This window comes from Acanthisitta chloris, unplaced genomic scaffold (genome assembly GCF_000695815.1).
Source record: "Acanthisitta chloris isolate BGI_N310 unplaced genomic scaffold, ASM69581v1 scaffold13029, whole genome shotgun sequence".
Classification (NCBI taxonomy): domain Eukaryota; kingdom Metazoa; phylum Chordata; class Aves; order Passeriformes; family Acanthisittidae; genus Acanthisitta; species Acanthisitta chloris.
The window spans coordinates 129,895-137,494 of NW_008693395.1; the positions used below are offsets into that span (position 1 = coordinate 129,895).

General features: G+C 43.0%; 1 protein-coding gene across 1 annotated transcript in view; it reads right to left on the minus strand.

Moving 5' to 3' along the window:
• RASAL2 (RAS protein activator like 2) overlaps positions 1 to 7,600 on the minus strand; it is a 104,281-nt gene that overhangs the window by 92,648 nt on the left and 4,033 nt on the right.

The window sequence follows — 7,600 nt, forward strand, 5'->3', positions numbered from 1 at the left end:
GAGTGAAAGACTAAGGAACAACTCCCTTTTTTCCAAGAGTTTTAGTTTGCTAGAGACAGATGGTGCTGCTTCCACATGGTTCGAGCTGGATGGTACCCTAACCCCCCCAAACCCCTGACGGATGTCAAACTTATTTTTGTAATCTCTGGTGATAAAAACCATCCATGGCATCTTGTTCATTTCCTCCTTACTGCTTAGTTTGCCAAAAGCTTTAAGCTCTGCTTTCCCCTTGCCACATCTACAGACCAGTACCATTTGCCATGCTCTTGGGGACTAATGATGACTGTGCACATCCCTTGTCTTTGCAAAAAGCCTCTTTGAACAACAGCACAAGGACTGCAAATGATATCTCAGTACCTGGGAACACTCTTGTTAGCCCTGAAGCAATCAGGCACAATGATGAAAAGAAAAAAACCACAAAATCTATTTTTTCTTTCCCAAACTCTCATGTGATTAAAATCCATTAAAATGCAAAGAGGCTTGAATTTTATTTTATCCATCAGTGACCACACTTCACTGTCCCTGGGCTATGACTGTCTCTTTGTGAATTCCCTGCACGTAAGAGGAGCCAAGCACTAGGTTTAGGAGCAATCAATCTAGCAAACCTCCCTAAATGTGTATGTGTGTGTATATTTTATAATGATTTCCATTTTTCACGTTGATTTACATTGATCATTGAAAAGTACATTCAGCTTCATGTTTGCTCAGCTCTGAATAAACAAAGCCAAGGCTGTTGGGTATCCAAAGACAAATGAGACATTACAGATGTAGACAAAACCTATCATCACCCTGAAAGCATTTCTCTTTGAAATTATATAGCCATGCAGAAGTTATTCAGAGTGCAGATTGCTGTATGTGTTTTTAATTCAGCCTGGGCCTATTGGGGGCAGGGAGGGAGTCTGATGAGCCTCTATGCTGTCACACATTCCCCTCCATGTACCTGACAATGCAGAAATGTCTGACTCTGTAAGGGTGTTTTTACTCCCCTTGCACTCCCCAGTTTCCATATGTCAGGATAGGTCTCCTTAGGTCCGTATGTCTAAACACATCTAGAACACACTCAGCTGGAGTTTCACCATTAACATCAAAATAAATACACCAACATCCATTTGAACATGTGATTCCACATCAAGCACAACCATGCAAATCCAGTCAGTGCTCCAGCTGGGTTCACACTGCCCAGGAGTACTTCCTTCTCATCTGCAGACTTTGCCCCTTTCTACAGAAAAAAAAAGACTCTGTTTCAAGGCCACAGAACTCTGGAGTTGGAAATGATAGTTTCCACAGTAACAGTAGGAAGGTGTCAGAAGTCTGAGCACATACACAGCACAGCCAAGCTCCTGCATTTGGTGGCTGCTGGCTCCACAAGATGCTACATATGCACACAACAAATTGTTTTGGTTCCTGTGCAAACACAAATTCCTCAATTAGTACATTTGAGCCATTCATGCCTTTTGTCAAAGGAACTCGAAACTCCTGCTCCACACATATGATTTTCTCTCAGACAAAACCAATGTCATTTCCAAATTATATTTAAGGGCCTTCACTTCTGTTTACAGACATGGAGCATTCACAGAAAGCTCAAAAGAAACTCCACAATGAAGAGGGAAAAACGTATTTCCTGTAAAGAAGTCTTCCCCTTTTGCAGCTATTAGAGTATATCCAAGCAGGAGCTAATGAACTGTCATTATAATGAGCTCCTCAGGCAGGTTTTGTGGCAACCTGCTCCCTGCTGCTGCAGATCTGCCAGCTAAAAACGACCTTGTTAGCACAGCTCAAGCAGTGGCTGCAGCAGCCAAGCATCTGGATGAGGAGGGGGAAAAAAGTCATTAGCAGTGCTGTGTCAGATCTGGGTAAGCCCAAGAGCTAGCCCTGCCTGAGCAGATATCTGGTTATGGGCAGTCTCAGCTCCCCAACGTGTCCTCACCATCACCAAGGAGTGTGTAGGAGGGCACCAGCCTCATTTTGGGCATGTACAGGGTTTGTCTCTGCAGGGACAAGATATAGAGAATTTTTCACCATCCTTTACTGACATATGTTGATTTGCTCTTTCCTTATTATTAATTCTGTACACTGCTATCCCACTGACTTGGCTGAAGTACCAGGGCAACCAGTGCTGCCACTTCCTTCAGACTATGTATGAACAAGCAAAAGATATTAAAAACCATACATAAAAGGATGTACAAACCTCTTGACGCCTAACCCCACAAAATCACACAGGTCTCATCTCCCACCCTGCCAGAGGATTCATCATTGCTCTAGGTGCCTTTTGCTTTTGACAAGTCTTCCAGATTACCAGGTGACTGACACATGTCACTCCTAACACAGACATGATAGAGCCAAATCTTCATCTGACAGTTGCACATGCAAATGGGAGTGGAAGTTACAGCTGGAAATAATGAAAACCAACGCTGAGACAATGATTTGGCTCTGTCACAGCAGCCTGAACACTTACCCCTTCCTCCCCCATTCTGTTGCAAAATTTCAGCTTAATTTCTCTACGAATAAGTCTCAGTATTATTCAGCACAACCTCAATAAAGGAACAGACTGTCATATCAAGACGTCAGTGGCTTGAACCACAGTACCCTTATCTAGCTCCAGGAGGGCTGACAGGAAACCTACCACTAACCACACTGCAGCCAGAATCCTCCCCTTGCTGAGCACCATGCACTCAGCAGCCCCAGCCTGCTCATGCAGCGTGGGGGGCTATCAGGCATGCAAGGTTTCATGGCTTCAGACAGCTGGCAGAGGAACTGGTTACTAGGACAGGCTATTTACACAGGACACAGCCAATAGACTCCATCAGTAACATGACAAGAAGCACTGCCTGAGTGGAGATAACCTTAGGCCACTGGGAGCTGTTTGGATCAGTGTATCACCTTCTTCCCCCCACACATGGCTCATTCAGTGGCACTACCTTGGAGCCATGTCACCAACAAAGCCTCTTCTCATGTACAAGTGCAGCCAGAGCTAATAGGAGAGATAAGGTAGATGGAGACACACTACAAGAGTTTAAAATTTGCCAGATTTTTTGCAGCAATTTGTCAAAACCACTTGCCAAAGCATCTGTGTCACTAAATGACTGTTAGAGGAAAATTGCTTTTAAGAGGGCCTGCATCAAAAGAGCAGCTATTTTTTTTATATGAGAATGGATTGTAAATTCATAGCCACAAGTAGAAGAAAATCTACAGCAGCTCATTTTAGGATGAGTGAGATGCAGCTCAAACTCTGACCATAACATCATCACAGAAATATGTGATAATGTCCAATGATTTTAAGGTTTTACTTGGGAGCAGTCAGAACATGGGATGCAGGAAAGCACTTCAGTATCTATAAAACATGCAAAAGCAGCTAAGTCAGACATAAAAGGAATAAGCAGGTCTGCTTACAACTTGCCATTGGAATTGACAGAGTATTTGCTTGCCTTTCACTTTTAGAAAGGGAGATTTGTCTGTGACAAAGAAGGGTGAAAAGAATCAGAGATCTTTGCACAATAAACAAAACTCAAGAACCAGAATTCAAACCTCATACAAAGACTGTTAAACAAACACACAATTGATCCCCTAAGTCTCAAGCACACAGAGAGCACCAATAGTGCTGTGTGGTGACACCTGACAGAAATCCATGTTTCAGCTGCAGAAGTGTTTGCTCACTACCTGTTCTCACAGGTCACTGTCAGGCATCTGGCTCCTCTCTGCACCAGTCTGCAGTCAAGAGGTTTTTCACAGAACCACAGAATCCCAGAAATGTTTGGGTTGGAAGGGACCTTAAAATTCATGTTGCTCCACTCCCTGCCATGGGCAGGGACACCTTCCACCAGCCCAGGTTGCTCCAAGGCCCATCCAGCCTGGCCTGGAACACTCCCAGGGATGGAGCAGCCACAGCTGCTCTGGGCAACCTGTAGCAGTGCCTCAGCACCCTCACAGGGACCAATTTATTCTGATATGGAAATTAAACCTGCCCTCAGTCAGTTCAAAGCCATGACCCCTCATCCTATTCCTACATGCCTTTGTCAAATGTCCATGTTTTGAGAAGGATCCTGCACCAAATGAATGGATTAAAATGACCAATTTATTCCCCACACAGAATACAGAGCATGCCTGCTCTCTAAAACATGAGCTTCCTGGAGAAGCTATTTCAGTAATTTTTTTCTGTCACCTTCTCTGCACGAAATATTTTTTAACTTCACTTGAACAAGTGGTCCTGTAGCTTGCAAAAAGCTCTCTCGCCCACAGAAGACCAGATGTCTAGCTTCAGCTTTCCTCACAGTAAGAACAAAACCACTCAGGGGACAGTTGGTTTCGATGCTAACAGGTCAAGAGTTTCATGCATTAGCCTATTGTTTACACAAACAGCTTCCTTTAAACAAGTGATGTTGTACAGAATTATGAAGTATTTATTTCAGAAGAGCCTAAAGAGTCTCTTGAGTAACTACGACAGAGAAAGTATCAGCACAGAAAGCATAAAGCTAAACGATAATACAAGTTCAATGGTTAAAGCAAGTGATCAAGTAACTCTATAGTAAAGCAATGGGATAAATAAGGACACGGAGATAATCTTGCACGTGTTTGTTTACTTCTAAAATACCATTGCTTCCAGTCCTAAATCACAGACTGTTAGCATTACAAATCCACACCATCCGCAGTTTGGAAAAAGCCCAAAGACCTAAAACCCAAATACTTTGCTCTGGGTTTGTTATTTTAAGCAGAAAAGGGTCAACGTGCCTAGGAAGCACTGGCTTTGTAACCATGCAGGCGATTTCCAGTTCACGCCAAGTCCCATTACGGACAGCACTCGTGGAAATGCAAACCAGGGAGCTCTGCCTGGAGAGAATTTCACCATGGCACAACTTGCCCAGTCACCAGAGGCCCTAAATGAATGTGTCTACAGGAGTCAAAGCTCCCATTTCCACTGTTGAACAAGCTTAGCAGGGACTGAACCACCGGGTACAGTTTCCCTTTCTGCACTCTCCGATGGCTGCGGTTTAGGCCTGTCTTGAAGAAAGACACAGAATTTTGAGGAAAGCCTAACACAGTTCCTTTCATACTTCCTCAGCCTGGGCTCGCTTAGCTCTCAAGGGAAGGATCAAGGACCAGCTTGGCCCCTCCTGGGCTGTGGGGCAGGTGCCAATATGCTGCAGACACCCCCAGGCTATGAGCACCTCCTGCTGCTCTCCAGGACATCCTGCCCTGTTGGGTCTCACAGCTGATGTTTCTCTTTCTGGAGACTCAACAGTTGAAAGACAGAGCTTTGCCAAAGCCTCCAAATCTGTCCAAAGACTCTGCTCCAGACAGAGCTTCTCCTTTGGAAAGCAAAGAGTGTTTCTCCCCCTCCAGCCACTTCCTTTTGACCCTGTCTGGCCTGTTATCAAAGGAAAAGCTTCTCCCACTAAAACCCCAAAGCTTTACTTCACTGGGAGCCCTTTCTCCTAATCTCCACACTTGTACTCTTTGGCTGCCTCTAAGAAAGCTGCATCTCTTCAAACCCCTCACTCCCTTGCAAAGAAAACACAGGAGACAAGACGTCTCTAGGACACGATTAGCCTCTCCTCAGATAATCCCCCTGCAATAATTTCTCATGATCAAGGTAATCAGAGATAATATTCCTGCATGCAGCAGCTGTCAGACTCCTCAGCACAAGCAACATAAAGCACAACATCCCCAACAGACACCGACCACAAACCCACCAAAAAGCAACCTGGAACACAACACCCTGCCAGTCACTTGCCATGATCTCACGGGGCAGAAAATAGCTCTTACAAATATAAACGTCCTCATTCATCCCACTGAATGGGAATTTTTGGATTCTGGCAAAGTGGTCCATAAATTAAATACATGAAGCTCACCAGTCAATGTTGAAATGACCACAAATACCTGCTCGGAGACACCATTAGTTAAACTGTAATTAAACTCAGATCAGCATAATTTTATTGGCCGTGGATATTATGGCTAATTATCTTGTGTTCATAAATATTCAGCTGCACAGTATTAGCCTATTGCCCACATTAAACGTTACAATGTCTGTGATGAACCAAGCAAAAGGAAATAGTGGGGGGTGTTAAACAGTAATCAAAACTGTTAAATGCCACAAATGTCCTTCCCTGTTCATCCTCTCCCTCTGTAATTTTCAATACACCATGTAACACCACATTTAGTACCACAGAGCCACACTACAGTGTGAAAAAGAGAGTAATGCTGGGCTGCAATGTGTGACTTTCATACTTATTTTACTGCAACAAAGGGTTAGGTACAAGCAGCTCTCTTGAATCTGCTCTGACAATCAGAGGCAAAAGAGTTTGAACATTAAGAACTCACCTTGAGACACAACATTGGGGATCACAGCACGGGGTATATAAACTGACATTTGCACAGCACTTAAGTGAGCACATGAATAAGCTCAATTGTGCAAAAGTTCCCTAATAAAAACCTCACCAAAAATAAACTACTTAAGAGCAGAAAGAGATTTGGGAGTGGAAGAACATGAGTCAGTAGAAAGGTTGCTAAAATAAGAAAGTGGTTTAAAAAACATGAATACAGAAAAGCTGCTCCAATGAGTAATAAATACTAAATTCTTACTCAGGCAGGAAGAAACAGCTTTGTATTTTGGGAATCACTGAAAGAAAGTGAACATGGAACTGCCTCAGCCTTGAGTTATAAATGGGAAAATAAAAATCTCCACATAAATGTACATGGAATGATATCAGAACTAAAATTTAATGAACCCAGAGAGTAAAGCTATTAAAAAGAGCATTGAGTTTGAATAACTTCAGCAAATGATAAACTCAAAATCAATTTCAGAAAAGCAAGGATATAAAATATTCTCACTCAAGGCACAAAAACCCTTCTATAAAATGAATGAAAGCCTGAAATCAAAATTAAAAGACTGAAGAAACACATCTTTATCCAGGTGAAGAAAGAAAAGGAAGTGATTCTGAATCTTTGTAAAGATATTAACAAGAGAGCAATTGTGGAAGCTAAATGTACACTAAATAAAAGAAATCAGTGTTTACCCTCACCCCCTCAAACCAAAGCAGAGATACCCAGGGAGGTTATAGGTAATTTATTCTACTGAAGGATTATTTTGTCATCAATCTCCAATTAAACTTGCACCACCCGGAGATCCGGATAAGAAGCAAGAGTGAAATAAATGTTATCTGAGAACTCTCTCACAAACCCATTCTCAAGAGTGTCAAAGGTCACTGGAAACACTCAGGAATCATAAGAACAGGTATAGCAGCTTCACCTCCAGCCCTGGGATCCAAGGTTTTGTCTGCAGAGCTCCTTCCTTATCTTGTTTCTACCCAAATCATGGCATGTTCACAATCAACAAGTTTATCAGAATGACACTTCTCCTTCCTCAAGCCGATCCATTTGCTAGAAATTAAAATGTTCTTACATTCCTTAAGTTGTAAGCAGTAACAGTGAGCATAAAAACTTTTACCTTGAGGCTTTGGAAATGGAAATGCTGGGACCCAAAGCCTGGCTCTAGAAGGGCATGGAAGTCAACATATCTGCACCAAAAGCACTTTATTCACACTCAAAACTCAGCCTAGGCTGCTCCTGGAAGGACCCACACAGCACACCAGGAAAGAGCTCTGCT